Genomic DNA, 18699 nt, shown 5'->3' with positions numbered 1-18699 from the left:
GAATTAATAATATTCACTCACAGAGATGTAATACGATTATGACACCAATGTTGTAAAGAGTTTGTTTATACCTACAGTATTTTTGCTGTTAGAAATTGTTTCGATTTGTCAACATCAAAAACGTAAGTAACTGATATTACTCTGCAATGTCTAGTGACGAACAGGCTGGAGGGCTTTAACCTGCAATATCTTCCAAACGGTACAAGCTACGGTAAAATTCACTACATCAACGAATTTCCGAGAAAATTGTATGCAAATTTGACGTATCACTTGCACCTATTCCCATTTGAAAAATCGAAAGTTGAATTCAATGTGGCAGATCTAAGATGGCTGCCGGGGTGGGTAACATGTGTCAGAGAAACAGTACTTGAACCAATTTGTTTTGCATATGCCCACATTTATGTACAGTTACATAAAAGCAATTACCTGGCCGAGCGTTATAGTAGTGTATATATGTAGTATAGGTATATGAAGGCCCATAAATATGCAAGGTATCAGTATGGGCCGCTAAAATTAATACAATACACATTGAGTCGCGGAGAACTTTGCATTTGAATCAATTTTACACGAATCCCAGGGGAACAATTCGCGAGGACTTGGGTGAACTAGTGTTGCCCAAGACATTCGAGAAATTTATCGTTCCGTCTCGAGAACGAGATGAAAATTGTCACATTTATCGTTTTGCCCACGTTCTTTTCTATTCCCATATCTACTCCTACACCAAATTTGGTGCAATTATCTCTGAGTGACATCGCACCCTTCCCTCGTTAGTTGTGATATCCAACAGGTCCGTAGCTAGCTAGGAGCATGTTATGGGGAAGGCACAGTTCAGTTTGTTCTCTGACACACACACACACAAGCTCAACTGACGCATGGGTCGAAGTAGCCGAGAGCGATCAGCAGTGTCTGGCCATTTTGAGCTCGGGCACTATAACAACTTTAAATGTGACACCGGGGTTTGCATATTCGGAAAGTAGCGTGTCTTCCTGTTCTCCCCATACTCACAATACTCGAGGGGCCCATCGGTCACCGGAGATACGCGCCCCCACAAGTAAACAATTCGTGCTTCTGGGCCGGTTTTCGTGACTTCTTGTGAGGCTCCTGCTGGATCTCTGTGGATTCATGCATAATGCGCACAATAAAAAAAATGTGCAGCAGTGTCAAAAGATGAGAGACCTAAAGATCTTCAGCAGAAGCCCCTCCAGCCACACACGGTGATCCGGGAAGTGACTACAAGAATTTCGGGATCTCGATCGGTTTTAAGACTTTTGTTCGAGTACATATCACTTTGTGACATCGAAACCAACGTATTCGTTACCTACAGAGCCTGCCGGTTGTATACACACCCATATCAACAGTGGTACTCACCGATCAAAAAAGTAGGGAGTCAACAATGCATTGGGTGGAGATACCCTTTACACTGTTACAAATTTCTTTTCTTTTCTTTTCTTTTTTTTTGGCTTCCTCGATGAAAGAAGGTGATCTTTATAGAGTTTTACCTCCTGATTCAGGATCTGTTATTAGTTTTGCTCTATCACTCATAGTTTTCGAGAAACAGTAAAAGTTAGTGTATCAAATAATATCCCAATATACCTTTGTACCCGACTCCAAAAGTGCATTACCACCTGCAATTATCCTTTTCCTGCAATAGCAGGCAACCCAAAAACCTCGGCGCTTCGCTTGGTTACGAATTCGAAAGTCGATGGACCATACTTCAATTTTGTAACAAATATATTAGAGTTGCAAACTGCTTATAAGAGAATAAAACAAATTGTTAAGAATGACAATTTTATTATCGTGACGGAGTTGGATGACATCAAAAGTTACAAAATGTTCTTACTTAAGCAGCTCAAAGAAGATGAATGGCAAGAAACAGATATCAGAGGAAACCATTTCTCTCCTTCGCTCCCAAAAAAGAATCTCATAAAAAAAGAGTTATATAATGCAAAGGTATAATATAAAAGCCCAAATCAAAATTTAAAAGGTTGACACCCGAAAGGCAAGAACAACTGAAACGAAATGAGTGCAATTGTGCACAGATATTGCAGACGTAAAATGAAGGAATACGAGTTACGTATTTTAATAAAAAACGGTTGGGTGGGGCATGTGAGTAGTAGGCCCCCCCGTATATCTAGTCGAGTCAGCAAAAATTTTCTCGATTCTGATTGGCTGAGAGAGGTCACGTGACGTTAGGCCCCGCCCACGCGGGAAATTCAAATTTTCCAGGTCACGTGGTATGACGTCATGAGTCACCCTGCGGGGAAATCCCTCATTCTCTTTTATGACCGGGATTTTTGAAATTTGTTCCCTTTTACGGGTAAGATGTGTGATTCTGATTGGTTGATAGCTGTCACGTGATTTTAGACCCTGCGATATTTGAAATTCGTTCCCTTTTACGGGTAAGATGTGTGTTTTGATTGGTTGATAGCTGTCACGTGATTTTAGACCCTGCGATATTTGAAATTCGTTCCCTTTTACGGGTAAGATGAATTCTTTGGTACCACGATGCTAGAGGTCACGTGATCTTAAGCCCTGGGATTTTTAAAATTCGTTTCCTTTTTATGGGTAAGATGAGTCCTTTGGTACCTCGATGCTGATTGGCCGACAGAGGTCACATGATCTTAGACCCGCCACACGGTGAACAGAATACGTGGGAAAACCCCTCACTCATTTGTTTCCTTTTATGGGTAAGATCAATGTTTTGGTACATCAATTTTGATTGGTTGATAGAAGTCACATGATCTTAGCACCCCCACAGCCCATGAGTGAAATATAGAGCGATATGTCGGTGATCCTGGATTTTAGAATTTTGTTCCCTTTTTGGTACCTTAAAGTTCCCATGGAGGGTTCAACCGCATCCTTAAATAATCCTTTTTTTGGTATCATGATATTGTACTGAAGTTTACCTTAAATATTATCGTTCTCTTTGACAGATAAGATGATTACCAGCTTTTTTACCTTGATGGAGATCCTGTCCTTGAATTAGTAGCCTATGTCTCTGGAAGTAACAATGGTGAAAGAGAGGTGTCGCTTGTAGATTTCTTATAACACATTGTTGTGAGTTTAAGCGATTTATTGCTCAGTAAGCGCTTCATTAATGGAAACAGCGTTGCCAGATTTTTTTCTACCTAAACTGCTCCGATTCTTTTCGAAACGGTTCCGCAGAGTACAAGAAATTTTAAACTAAAAAATTCTTCGAACTAAAAAATTTTGTAACTAAAAAAATTTTAAACAAAAAATTTTCAAACAAAAAATTTTGAAACAAAAAGTTTTCAAACAAAAAATTTTCGAACCCAAAAAAAATTTCGAACTAAAAAAATTGAAACAAAATTTTGTCGAACTAAAACATTTTTTAAAACAAAAGTTTCGAACTAAAGATGTAAATCACATCTAAAAATTTTCAAATCAAACTTTTTATCGAACTAAACTTTTAAAATTTTCGAACTAGAAATTTAAACCAAGTTTTAAAAAAATCCTAAGAAATGTTTCTCCAGGAATCGAACTCAGGTCTTTCAAACCAAAGATGTGTATGCTAACCGCTTAAATGAATTCGGTTTTAATCGATCTTGGTGGGTTTCGAACCATGGTCCTTGAAAAGGATACACATATACTTTAAGAAAATAAATCGGACAGTGTAACACTTCTCAAATCAAACTTTTTATCGAACTAAACTTTTAAAATTTTCGAACTAGAAATTGAAACCAAGTTTTAGAAAAATCCTAAGAAATGTTTCTCCAGGAATCGAACTCAGGTCTTTCAAACCAAAGATGTGTATCCTAACCGCTTAGCTATGAATGAATTCGGTTTTAATCGTGCTTGGTGGGTTTCGAACCATGGTTCTTGAAAAGGATACACTTATACTTTAAGAAAATAAATCTGACAGTGTAACGTGGATTAAAATAAAATGCTGATAGACTTCTTTGTGTGACGACATAGAAGTACATATGATTGAAAAAATGCAAACGTCAGCGAATCGCATTACTTTAGTTTTACTACGAACGTGTCAGCATGATTCATGAAAAAAGCAAACATTGACATTCTCGTATGGAATATGAGGAAAATGAAATGTCGTCACAGTTACGACAAGTAGTGACATGATCCTGACAGAAAGCATTTGGGATCAGAACTGTGATACTAGATGTTGTAACTATTGAGAAACGTGAATGACGTCACGATCGATTGTTACACATCGTTTTGGTTCGTGATTCATGACAAAAGCAGCGAGCGTTTTGATTGGTTCGTTGTGATGTCATTTTATAAATTTCCTCGTTTCTGATTGGCTGACGGTGACGTCGTTTTCACAACGACCTAAATAAAAATCTAAATTTCATTTTTCAAATCCTACATCGCTCTCAACTATCGTGTGAAGAAGATCTGTTCTTGAAAAGTGTCTTCATTTAAGAAGCTTTACTACACCGACTTTTTGTTCATTGAATTGAGGTAAGTTCAGTGAGTCACCCAAGATTCGAAAATCATTTTTATTTTATATTTGTGGGGGTGGATCGCGAATACACTGTTTTACTTTTAGTACGAAATATTTAGACTATGAAGGAATTAGTGGAATGGGAAAGTGGGAGTACGAATCAGGAACCTCCACACATTAAAAGTAAGCACGATAAACGATATGGTTTAGCGTCCCTTCAGCGAGCACCCGTCGGGAATTGAACCATGGCCAGAAAAATGTGTGCGCTTAGTTTTGAAAAGAATGCATTACAAAATTTCAGAAACTATGCCTGAGAATAATATGGTTCGATTCCCTTTGAAAGCATTAGCGTCCCTTCAGCTTAACGTGATATTCGAGCAACCGCCCGGGATTGAACCAAGGCCAGAGGTGTGTACGTCAACCATTTAGCTTAGTTTTGAAAAGAATGTATGATAACGCATGAGAATATTAAATTTCAAAAAAGGCTTGACTACGCTCCGATGTGGGAAAGCAAACCCACCGAGGATTGAACCAGGACCTTCCACGTTAGAAGCATGTACGCTAACCGCTTAAATAAAAAAGAGAGCATGAATATGTGGTTAAAAAGATTTACGCTATACAGATTTTGTTTTGACAATTACGTATGTGTAACGTTAATGGTTGGTGAACCTCTTCAACTTGCAAACGCATCATTTAAAGGTCGTTGTGAGTAGAAAAAATGCTTACGCGTACTTTGTCACATCTCAGAACTGTTGAAACATTCATTCATGCATTCTTTTTTTTTATCACTATAGAATGGTAGGTCAGTTACATGCTGATGTAATTGTTTCGAGTTTGACAGCAATAAAACACACATTTCAGTAACATAATTATTTTTTAAAAAACTTTGATTTTTAGTACACGTGCTTTCATAATGAGATTCTGAACGTCACCACCAGGGGAATCAAACTCAGGACCTTTACATGAATTGCTTAGTTAAGAATTTATCATGAATGTTATGATTTCCCGAACTAAGCGGTTAGCATACGCGCCTTTGGCGTGGGAGACCAGGGTTCGATTCCCGGCGGGGAGCTCATGTGGTTCGGATTCCACGTTAATCAGTAGGTCCACGTCTCATATAGCCTCGCTGCTGAAAGGGACGCTAAACTAAAAATCAAAAAATCAACTCAAATTCACACTGCTCAATTCCTTTTTTCCCATTACATATTTGTTTTACCGTACCTGTTTGTTTGTTTTCATTTTTAATCATGGTCCAATCGGTTTTACTGTTCGCAATGAAATCACTCGTCATTATAGACGATTTATGTACGTTTATGTATTATGAGGTGCACGTCAACCATTTAGCTTAGTTTTGAAAAGAATGTATGATAACGCGTGAGAATATTAAATTACAGAAAAGGCTTGACATGCCCCCGACGTGGAAAGCAAACCCACCGAGGCTTGAACCAGGGACTTCCACGTCCGAAGCATGTACGCTAACCGCTTAGTCACAATAAAAAAAAATACGCTATACAGATTTTGTTTCGACAATTACGTATGTGTTACGCTAATGTTTGATGAATCTCTTCAACTTGCAAACGCATCATTTAAAGGTCGTTGTGAGTAGAAAAAATGCTTACGCGTACTTTCTAACATCTCAGTACTGATGAAACATTTATTCATTTCATGCATTCTTTTTATCACTATAGAATCGTAGGTCAGTTATATGCTGATGCAATGCTCTCGAGTTTGACGACAATAAAGCACTCATTTCAGTAACATAATTATTTATTTATTTTAACTTTGATTTCTAGTACACGTGCTTTCATAATGAGATTCTGAACGTCACCGCCAGGGAATCAAACTCAGGACCTTTACATGAATTGCTTAGTTAAGAATTTATCATGAACGTTATGATTTCCTGTTTATCAGGTGATTAAGATTTTTCTTTCTTCTTTTCTTTTGTAGTAAATTCACGCTGCATAATTCCTTTTTTCCCCACATTACATATTTGTTTTACCGTACCTGTTTGTTTGTTTTCTCCTTTTATTAACATGGCCGAATCGGGTTTTACTGTTCGCAATGAAATCACTCGCCATTATAGACGATTTAACATTGAGGGCAGAATGCTCGAAATTCAATTCAACGCACCACCCGTAGGAACCGATATCATACAGTATGTACACAACAGTTTCCAAGCAATGCTGGACCATTTGTTAGCCAATGTCGACGATGAGGCGATGGTTGGTTTATCAGTAATATCGCCACGGAACACGAATAAACCGTTTTGGGTGAGTTTTCGCCAAGCACGAAACTTGACACTGGAAACGATGTGGGCCTCGTTCGAAAGAGTGTTACAAAGTAACAATGCATTTCTCCTGCACGAGCCATTCACCGTTCATTTTCATCGTGTCGATATTCCACGTGGCTATGGTGGTTTGCGGCAAGGAGTACTTCAAAATGAAGAATTATTACGTTGCAAGCGAGGGATTGTACGTGTAAAAAATCAAGATTCAAGGTGTTTGGCGTACGCCCTTGTTATTGCTATTGGCCTGAAAAAATACAAGAATGTAGATATGAAACGACATAAGCAGTATCAATATCAAACAAAATGTATTGTGGACGATGAAGTGGATGCATTATGTGCAAATGCAGGAGTGAATTTGGATCATGGTGCCAGTGTAAATGAAATTCGACAATTCCAGGCATACCTCAAAGAATATAAAATTACAGTGTACACCAGTTTCACAGGCCGTGACATCATGTACGAGGGGCCCAACGACGAAAATCGCACTCCCATAAATTTGATTTGTTTGGCTGGCCATTTTGACATCATCCAATCTTTAACTGCTTGTTTTGCAACCAAGTTCTACTGTGAAGCGTGCCATAAAAAGTATAGTAAACGCAATGAACATGTGAAAAATTGTCCTGTAACATGCTCCAAATGTCTACAGAGACCTCTATGCGACAAGAACCAAACGCCGATATTATGCAACGACTGCAATCGTCAATTTTACGGCGAAGAATGTTTTAACAATCATCGTAATATTGTATATCATCAAGGGGAACCTGTATGCAAAATGGTGAAGCAATGTACTAGATGTTACAGAGTATATTCCTTTGTACGAAGTGGACAACGACTTCATGATTGTAATGAGATCTTTTGCAATGTTTGTAAGAAGATTGTTCCAGGATCCCATCAATGTTTTATGCTTCCTGATCGCCAATGCTTGAAACCTGGTGTTCCTTCACTCATGCACGCAAAGAAAGCCTTGTTGATATTCTATGATATAGAATCTATGCAGGACACGAATATTGGCGATAATACGTATGTACACATTCCAAATTTATTGGTTGCAGAACAAGTATGTTATGCATGTGTTGAAAACAATAATATCCAGCAGTCTTGCAGTACGTGTGGTCAGCGCCAGCATATTTTCCAAGGAGAGGATCCAGTTTATAATTTTCTCCAGTACTTGCGGGAACGTCGTCCCAATATAAATAGGATTTTCTGCGTCGCGCACAACGCTAAGGGATACGATGGACATTTTATTTTAAAGGCTATGGTAGAACAATGTCAATGGAGACCTGACGTCATATTAAATGGAACCAAGATACTGAGTTTAACCTTGAATAATCTGACGTTCATTGACTCGTTGAACTTCCTACCTATGGCATTAAGTAAATTGTCAAAAGCGTTCAATTTACCCGCAACCAAAGGCTACTTCCCGCATTTCTTCAACACCAAGGAGAATCAATCGTATATTGGACCACTTCCAGAAACGAAGTATTATGGTGCAGATGAAATGGCCGTCGAAGACAGAAACAAGTTCATGCAGTGGTACAAGGATCATCGTAATGACACGTTTGATTTTCAGAAAGAAATTCTCAAGTATTGTATTCAAGATGTCAATGTACTGCGACAAGCATGCGTTTCGTTTATGACGTCATTTGAAACAGAAACCAAAGTGAATCCCTTCTTGGAGACGATCACGATTGCCAGTGCTTCCAATTTAGTATTCCGCCGGAATTTCCTTAAACCCAACACCATTGGAATTCTACCGGCACATGGATATCGATGGAGAAGTACCCAATCGATCGCTGCAATGCAATGGCTGGCCTACATTGAAAAAAGCGAAGGAAAACAAATCTTACATGCGGCCCGACAAAAGGAAGTGTTTATTGCGGGATTCCATGTTGATGGTTACTACCAAGATCCTGAGACGTTAGAGGAGCACATCTACGAGCATGCCGGCTGTTTTTACCACGGGTGTAAAGTATGTTTTACTACAGGCCGTAATCAGCCCATCTACAGCAATCCAGAAGACACCATGGAATTCCGTTATGAACGAACGCAACGCAAAAATGCAAGACTGCGTGAATTGGGGTACATTGTACATGAAATGTGGGAGTGCGAATTTAATCAGTTCTTAAAACAAAATCCTGCAATGGCGACGTATCTGAAGAATCACCCGTACATGAACCGCAGACCATTAAATCCAAGAGATAGTTTTTTTGGAGGAAGGACCAATTGCGTGAAATTGTACCACCAAGTCGACGAAAAAGCGGGGGAAGTAATAAAATATTACGATATTGTCTCGCTTTATCCTTATGTAAATAAGTGTGCTAAATACCCGGTAGGCCATCCTAGAATTTATCTACAGGGTGATGAAAATATACCACCAATAAATAAAGTCAATGGTCTAATCAAAATGACGATATTACCAAGTCGCCATCTTTATCATGGTCTCCTGCCTTACCGATGTAACAAGAAACTACTCTTTCCACTGTGTGCTGCGTGTGCCGAAGAAATGAACCCAGACCCTACAGCAACGTGTACGCACAACGATCAGGAGCGATGCCTCACTGGAACATGGGTATCATATGAAATCCAGAAAGCAATAGAATTGGGATATCAACCAGTGGAAATTTTTGAAATTTGGGATTATGACATTGAACAATATGATCCCATCACGAAAACAGGTGGCTTGTTCACGGAATATATCAATACATTTTTAAAATCAAAAATGGAAGCGTCTGGCTGGCCCAGTTCCTGTGTCAGCGAAGAAGACAAATCAAAATTCATACAATCCGTCCTGGAGCGTGAAGGTATTGCATTGGATCGGTCCAAAATTGAAAATAATCCTACACGAAGAAGCTTATCTAAGCTTTGTCTTAATGCTCTATGGGGAAAGCTTTGCCAAAGATCAAACTTTAGCCAGACCACAATTATTGATCGGCCGGAAGAATTTTATGAAAAACTCACTTCCCCCGACATTAAACTCCATCAAATTGTACCCATCAATGATACGATGTTGTATGCGTTCTGGGAGTACAATGAACATGTGCCTGTTCAAAACCGAAACACCAATGTCGTGTTAGGTGCATTTACAACATGTCAGGCACGTCTGGAACTGTACAAGTACCTGGAAATGTTGCAGGAACGTGTTTTATATTTCGACACGGATTCTGTAATATTTACGGAGAAGCCCGGGGAGCCAATCATTGAACCTTCAACGTACTTGGGATGCTTATCGAATGAGATGGAGTCTTATGGACCACGAGCATACATCAAGACATTTGTCAGTGGAGGACCAAAAAATTACAGCCTAGAAATATACAATCCGGATACCAACGTCACCAGTTACATATGCAAAATTAGAGGATTTACATTAAATTACAATGCAGGACAACAATTAAATTTCAACACGCTAAAAGAAATGATTACAAATCAATGCCGTGGACAAGTCACCATCACTATCCCCCATAAGATATGCAGGACCAAAGACCATACCATCGTCACACGCAAAGAAGAAAAAATGTACAGTATCCAGTACACAAAACGTCGATTTAAAGAAATCAATTCTTATGATACGGTTCCGTACGGGTACGTTAAAAAACAGAAGATGGAACTGGAAAAAGAAGATGAAGAAGAAAAAACTGTAAATACCCAATAAGGCCGCCATTTCTTTTTTCCTTTTCCTTTTTTTTCACTCCTTAACCACAAAGCAGCAACACCAAGAAGAAAATGAAGTACCCACAAGAGTTCATAAACCATCAACACCACCATCAGTGGAAGAAATGCAGTCATCTCGTACCGAAGGAGGAACCTTGACCATAAAGCTGCAACACCAAGAAAAATGCAGTACCCAGAAGAGTTCATAAACATCCATCGGTGAAAAAAAATGCAGTGATCCTGTACCCGAGGAGGAAGATGAACCTAAACAGATCCATCATTTACGAGTAAGTTTTATTTCTCTCTTATCAATATTGACTCATTTTTATTGTTTCAGAAAAAAAGAAATTCTTAAATTAATCCGTCGTTTCTTCTTTTTTCTTTCCAGGATACGTCTACAACATTCGAAGATGATGACGCGTCCAATATATTCATTAATTAGATCCTGTATTTATTATGTTAATAAACATGTATAGGAAGACCACATACCTTTCGTTAAATACAACAAGTTGAAAAAAAATATGTTTTATTATTTCTTGAAACCCTGAACACTTGTTTTCAAATAAATGGTAATCTTGAAAATTTAAGGTGGAAAATATATCCAAGATTTGGTTTACACGATTTTGTTCGAAAATAATTAAAGAATTTTTTAGTGTCCAAAATTTGATTTTTAATTTAGTTCGAAAAATTTTTAATTTGAAAATGTTCAAATGTGGTTTACATCTTTAGTTCGAAACTTATTTTTAAAAATTGGTTCGAAATTTTTTTAAAATTTTTAGTTCGAAAAATTTTGATTTGAAAATTTAGTTCGAAAGTTTTTAGTTTAAAATATTTTTCGAAAAATTTTTAATTTTTTAGTTCGAATTTTTTTTGGGTTCGAAAATTTTTTGTTCGAAAATTTTTTGATTTGAAAATTTAGTTCGAAAGTTTTTAGTTTAAATTTTTTAGTTCGATTTTTTTGAAATTTTTGTTTCAAAATTTTTAGTTCGAAAATTTTTTTTGTTTGAAAATTTTTGTTTAAAATTTTTTTAGTTCGAAAAAATTTTTAGTTTAAAATTTCTTGTACTCTGCGGAACCGTTTCGAAAAGAATCGGAGCAGTTTAGGTAGAAAAAAATCTGGCAACGCTGTTTCCATTAATGAAGCGCTTACTGAGCGTTTAAAAAATCGCTTAAACTCACAACAATGTGTTATAAGAAATCTACAAGCGACACCTCTCTTTCACCATTGTTACTTCCAGAGACATAGACTACTAATTCAAGGACAGGATCTCCATCAAGGTAAAAAAGCTGGTAATCATCTTATCTGTCAAAGAGAACGATAATATTTAAGGTAAACTTCAGTACAATATCATGATACCAAAAAAAGGGTTATTTAAGGAGGAGGTTGAGCCCTCCATGGGAACTTTAAGGATAACCATAAAAGGGAACAAAATTCTAAAATACAGGATCACCGACATATTGCTCTATATTTCACTCATGGGGTGTGTGGCGGGTCTAAGATCATGTGACCTCTGTCGGCCAATCAGCATCGAGGTACCAAAGGACTCATCTTACCCATAAAAAGGAAACGAATTTTAAAAATCCCAGGGCTTAAGATCACGTGACCTCTAGCATCGTGGTACCAAAGGATTCATCTTACCCGTAAAAGGGAACGAATTTCAAATATCGCAGGGTCTAAAATCACGTGACAGCTATCAACCAATCAAAACACACATCTTACCCGTAAAAGGGAACGAATTTCAAATATCGCAGGGTCTAAAATCACGTGACAGCTATCAACCAATCAGAATCACACATCTTACCCGTAAAAGGGAACAAATTTCAAAAATCCCGGTCATAAAAGAGAATGAGGGATTTCCCCGCAGGGTGACTCATGACGTCATACCACGTGACCTGGAAAATTTGAATTTCCCGCGTGGGCGGGGCCTAACGTCACGTGACCTCTCTCAGCCAATCAGAATCGAGAAAATTTTTGCTGACTCGACTAGATATACGGGGGGGCCTACTACTATGTGCCCCTCGAAATATTTGATCACGAAACATCAAAAGTGTTGGTAACAGTATGTCAGATGTGTGTAAAGAACATGAAGAATTGCAGCGAAAATTTACGTATGGACAATACGAAAAAACAAACGAATACGTTTTATATTTTCTGCGGAAAAACGATTTTAGGGGGCAAAAGTCCCAACCTAAAATTTTGAAAGTTGACTCCCAAAAGGCAAAAAGAAATAAATCGAAGTAAACAATATTGTGGACAGATATTGTAGACGTAAAATGACAAAAAAAAAAAAAAAAAAAAAAAACAGGTTTCGTATTTTCCTGGAAAAAACGTTTGGGTGAGGCACGAACCCCTCCAAACTTTGATCACAAAATATCAAAAGTGCTAGTAACATAATGCCAGATATTTGTAAAGGACATGGAGAATTGCAACATAATTTTGTGTATGGACAATAAGCAAATATAAACGAACACGGATTTTTTTATATTCTGCGGAAAAAAAACATTTTAGTGGGCAAAATCCCCAACACAAAATTTTGAAAATTGACACGTGAAAGGCAAAAACAAGTGAACCGAAGTGAATTAAATTGTACACAGATATTGTAGATGTAAAATGACAAAAAACGTTTTCCGTATACTCCTGCAAAAAAGGGTTGGGTAAGGCAAAGACCCCTCCAAACCTTTGAGCACGAAATGTCGAAAGCTCTAGTAACAGCATGTCAGATGTGTGTAAAGGACATGATGAATTGCAACAAAATTTTGTGTATGGACAATAATACTAAAAATAAACGAATACTGTTGTTTTTTATTTTCTGCGGACAAGTGGTTTTAGGGTGCTAAAGAGCCCACCCCAAAATTTTTAAAGTTGACTCCGGAAAGGTAAGAAGAAGTGAAACAAAGTGAATGAAATTTTGCACAGATATTGCAGATATAAAGTGCAGAAATACGAGTTTCGTATCTTCCTGTAAGAAACGGTTAGATGGGGCGCGGACCCCTCGAAACCTTTCATCACGAAATATCAAAAGTGCTAGTAACAGTATGTCAGATGTTTGTAAAAGATATGAAAAATTTGAACGAAACTTTTTGTATGAACAGTAGGCAAAAAAAAAAAAAAAAAAAAAACGAATACGCGTTTCTTTATTTTCTGTGAATAAATGGCTTTAGGTGGCAAAAGCCCCACTGAAATTTTGAAATTTGACGGAAGAAAGACAAGAAGAAATGGACCGAAATGAATGAAATGTGCACAAGTATTGCAGAGGTTAGATGAGGGAATATGTGTTTCGTATTCTTCCTGAAACAACAAACTGTTGAGTGGACCGAGGCTTTGAGGGGCGAGAGGGGTGGACCAAAGCGAATGAAATTGTATGTAGATATGGGGTGTGTAAACTATGGCCCTTCGTGTTTCACATGTGTCGTCTCTCAAGCCGATTTCTTTAAATTTTTCAGATCAACTAGAAGCACAAACAGTATAACGTATTTTAAATAGTATTTCAGGAGGCACTTTTAACCCCTATAATGTATTTGCGCATAAACAAAAAAACGTGTCGATTTATTTCCAGTTTGCTCTTGATCTGCCAAATTTGAAGCAAAACGGATAGGGAAACTTGAGAAACACGAAAGGGCTTATTTCACATAGGGTGTATATAAAATCTACACACAATTTCATTTGCTTCGGTCCATTCCTTCTTTCGCTATTATGGAAATATTTACTTTTTTTCGGATGGGGCCTAGGCCCCATCACTGTTTTTCCGCAAATATTAAAACACGTTTCATTTATTGTTTTAGAATATAGGAAGTTTCGTTGCAATTCGAAATATTCTTTAAGAACGTCCGACATATGCTTATTTGCAACTTTTATATTTAGTAATCAACGGTTTGTAAGGTCCGTGCCTCACTCAACCGCTTTTTTTCCAGGATAATACGAAATCCAATTATCTCATCTTACGTCTACAATATCTGTGCACAATGTATTTCAATTCGGTACAGTTCTTCTTGCCTTTTGGGCCTCAAATTTAAAAATTTTGGGTGTGGCTTCTGCCCCCTGAAAACCATTTTTCCGCAGAATAAGAAACCGTATTCGTTTTTTTTTTGCGTATTGTCCCTGCACAATGTGTTGTTCCAATTCTTCATGTCCTTCAAGCACTTGTGACATACTGTTATTAACACTTTTGACATTATACGATCAAAGTTTTGGAGGAGTCTGTGTATCATCTAAACTGGTTTCTTTTTTTCAAGAAAATAAAGAACCCGTATTCCCTCATTTTATATCTACAATATCTGTGCACAATTTCATTGACTTCGGTTAAATTCCTCTGGCCTTTCGGGCGTCAATTTAAAAATTATTGGGTGGGGCTATTGCCCCCTAAAGCAGTTTTTCCGCAGAATATAAAAAACCGTATTCCTTTATTCTTTTGCGTATTGTTCTTACACAAAGTTTCGTTGCAATTCTTCATGTCCTTTACAAACATCTGACATACTGTTACTAACACTTTCAATATTTCCTGATGAAAGTTTTGGAGGGTTCCATGCCCCACCTAACCGTTTTTTTAGGAAAATACGAGCCGGGCACTGAATACAAATCCATCCAGGGCGGGCCGGGCCGATCTTTGGGCCTGAGTTTGCAGGGCTCTGGAACTTTTCCTACTTTTATGCACAGCATAGTTTGGAAGTTTAAAACCTGTCCTTGGTCCCATAAATATTATTAACACTAACATATCAATGATACTCTTGTGTATAATTCAGAAAGTTAGCCGTGAAATTTTAATCCAGTTTGGAAGTAGTTGTGGAGAGGCCTCTTGCTATAACAGATTTGTGGGTGTTCAGATGAAACCAACATAATCTTTCTATTTCACAACAGGTGAGTAATGCATAGGTCATTTCTACTTTATATCAACTTCACGGACCAAAGCGACTTGTGTCTTCATGAAAAACCATTTATTTGTTGGTTTTTCAAGGTCAATAACAACCACATAGCTAATACTAAGAGTACACGCGACCCATTACTTCGATAGAAGAGGCAAATTCAATAGACGTATTTACGTATAAAAGACTAATGCCCTCCGTCACTTAGTAGAAGGCTTGACTGGGTGGAAGCAACATAGCAACGTTCTATGCGAAAGAACGCTGTTTGTTCTATTTGTTGTGTGTATGAAGCACGAGTTTGCTTGTGTGTCTGTCTGTGTGCGTCCTGGGGATCAGATGAGTTGACATAAAATTACTAAATTATTATCACGGATACTTTTCTCCAGGCCCCAGACTAGGACGAAGCGTTTTTTTCAAAATTCGAACCAGGGTTCTCGGGGGAGAGGTGCATTTATCAGGACATGTAATGAAATTAGAAAATGGCTGATTTTGTATCAAATCCATAGTTTTCACGGTCGCTGAAATCAATGGTGACACTTCCATTAGCAATAACTCAAAATCGGCTACCGTTGTATGCGGGCCGGGGTCACAGGTGGGTGGGGATAAAGAAACACGTAAAAATAATCCAAATTGACCTATATTCGTGTCAAATCACTAGTTTTCACGGTCGCTGAAATGAATGGGGATTCTTTCAAAGACGTTAGCCTCTAAATACAGCTGGAGCCGCGGTGACTCACTGGTAGAGCGTTCACTTCTAGTGCTTGGGATCCAGGGTTCAATCCCAGCCACCTCGAAGTGAACTTTGTGGTGGAGAAACAGCGTGTGTCATACCTCACCGACTCACTGACTGACTGATTTTGATAACAGCGCGTGTAATAGCTCATTTATATACGAGTTGATATAGCGTGTATACCTGTAGATAAGTGGATAGCGTGTGTAACAGTTGTTCTAAAAATTCTGTGTTCGAGTCGCACCCTAGACTGAATTACATTTTCTTTCAAGGAATTAAACACTATAAATGATGTTCGCGTTCGGTGCTGAAAGAGATTTATCCTATGAAGGAAGAAAAACCAAGACAGGTCTAGGGGCAGAGGGAAAGACGCAGACTGTGTGTAAAAATTTAATTTATTCTCACGTCTTTTGTTCTTTCCTTTTCCTCTTTCCTTTTTTCCCATTTTGTTTAACTTTCTATACTTTTTCGGTCTCTGCATGATGCGTTTTATTATTTTCGTTTTCCTTGCATTAATTTCTATCTCTTAGAACTTAACGTGAACGGAATTTCTGCAGATTTATCTCGTGGTTGTTTCTCTAAGTGATGCTCTCAGATAGCAATACTTTTCCCTCCAAATGGAGGAATAATCAAGACTACTGTACCATACGCGCACAACCCCTATGGGACTATGGTATTGAGTCGCGCAGTTTGAGCAATACGCATGCATAAACCACGCTTACATTTATATTTATTAAAATCTCATATTAGGACTTACTCCGCAATACAAACTTTTAACAAATGCGAATTTTAAAATTCTGTACTTCTTCTTCTTCTTCTTCTTCTTCTTATTATTATTATTATTATTATTATTATTATTATTATTATTATTATTATTATTATTATTATTATTATTATTATTATTATTATTATAGCAATAGCTATATCAAGCAATTATCTCGGCCAACTTGGTCGGGCCGCGGTGGCTCAGTGGTAAAGCGTTCACCTCTGGTGCTTGTGGTCCCGGGTTCGATCCCAGCCCCCGCCAAGTGAACTTTGTGGTGGACAAACACCATCTGTGTGGGTTTTCTTGGGGTTCTCCCGCTTCCTCCCACTTTCTTCATTCCACCATTTTATTCATTACTCATCATCATCTCCATCTCCCTTAGCCTAACCGGCATAACGCGGAACGTAAAACTGAAAGATTTCATTTCGGCCAACTTGTTTAATACACACCATTCATCAACGGGTAGTTGTAGAAATGAGTCTTTTACAACAGTTGTTAGCTAGAGCGCTGACTCGTGGATTCAAGGGTTGGAGATCGAAACTAGTCCGAGTCAAAATATTTTTTTTTGATTTAATCCTTCAGATGGAAACGTTTCTCTATTCACTTTTATCTCGTAATTCTGGATAGAGATGTTTGGATGTGAAAAAAGATACTAGAATATAAGAAAAGAAAGATAAATTACGTGATATCTTTTGCAATTTTTAACTATATTTTCAACTGTCTAGGATGTTTCTGAAAGTTTATACTTCTATATCTCCTTTCCGCTTTCTTACGTGTCCTTTAACTACGTAATTCCTACACTTATTTCATAAATCACATATACATATATCGCAGATGTATCTCTTTCTCTCCTCAGTACATAATGTCTGGAGATAAATGTTTTGACAATACGTTACAGACACGAGTTACAAAAAAAAAAAAAAAAAACGATGTACGATATCAGTGATACATGTTGTGGTGTTTAACTTAACATATAAAACAATAAATAAAAAAGCTGAGAATACGAATCTTTACAGAGATGACAGTGCACTTATGCTTGAAATCTATGACTTTACTCCCTATACCTATGTTAATTCCCTAGTGAAAATAAAAACTCTTCAAAATTAAACACAAATTCTTATACAACTATCCCTTCCTTGGAGTACCGCGCGGTCACATACCCGTCACGACGATGTAACGCTACTTTTGGTGTCGAGGATAAAAATACGCATAAGTCAGAAGTCCCTAAAAATATGGAAAATTGCAACGAAACTTCGTATTGGGACTATTTGCAAAACAATAAATGAATCGTGTTTTAATTTTTGCGGTAAAACAGTGTTAAGGCCTAGGCCCCATCCGAAGAAAGAATTAATAATACCGTAATAGCAAAGGAAGGAGTCTATCGAAGGAAATGATTTTTTGTAGATATTATACAGTAAGGGTGGTCGTGCATTAATGACGGGAATCCTGGAGATGAATCTACAGGTAAAAGCAAGGAGAAAATGTCATATGAACATTGGGTGAATGCGCCTTCGTTTGGACGCGAGAGGCGTCTGAAATGCCACCTTCCGGGGCGGCAATTTGCAATATCACAAGAACGGAAAGAAATACGAATATCGGGTCAAAAGATATCAAAAGAAACCCCAACCGAAGAATCCAATTATGCATAAGTGATGGCGAAACAGTGGTGGCGTTACAGGGGAGCACAAAGAAAGTGAATGTAACATAAAGAAAAGTGAACAATTTACACTGAAAAATTGTAGGAGGGGATGTTACTTGCAACATGCAGCAACAAATGTTAATGGACAAAGGCAAGAATGGCTACGCTCGAGGGACACCATTGGAGGCGGAATGTAGAAATACAGTATCCTTGTAACGGAAAGAAATAGGAATGTCGGGTTAAAAGTTGGGAAAGGAAACCCCACTCAAAGAATTCAGTTATGCATAGGTTATGGCGAAACATTGGCGGCGCCAGGGGGCACACACGAAGTGAATGCAACGCGGAG

This window comes from Thermobia domestica, chromosome 1, assembly GCF_964235325.1.
Source record: "Thermobia domestica chromosome 1, izTheDome1.hap1.1, whole genome shotgun sequence".
Lineage (NCBI taxonomy): Eukaryota > Metazoa > Arthropoda > Insecta > Zygentoma > Lepismatidae > Thermobia > Thermobia domestica.
This window is presented reverse-complemented; position numbering follows the sequence as displayed.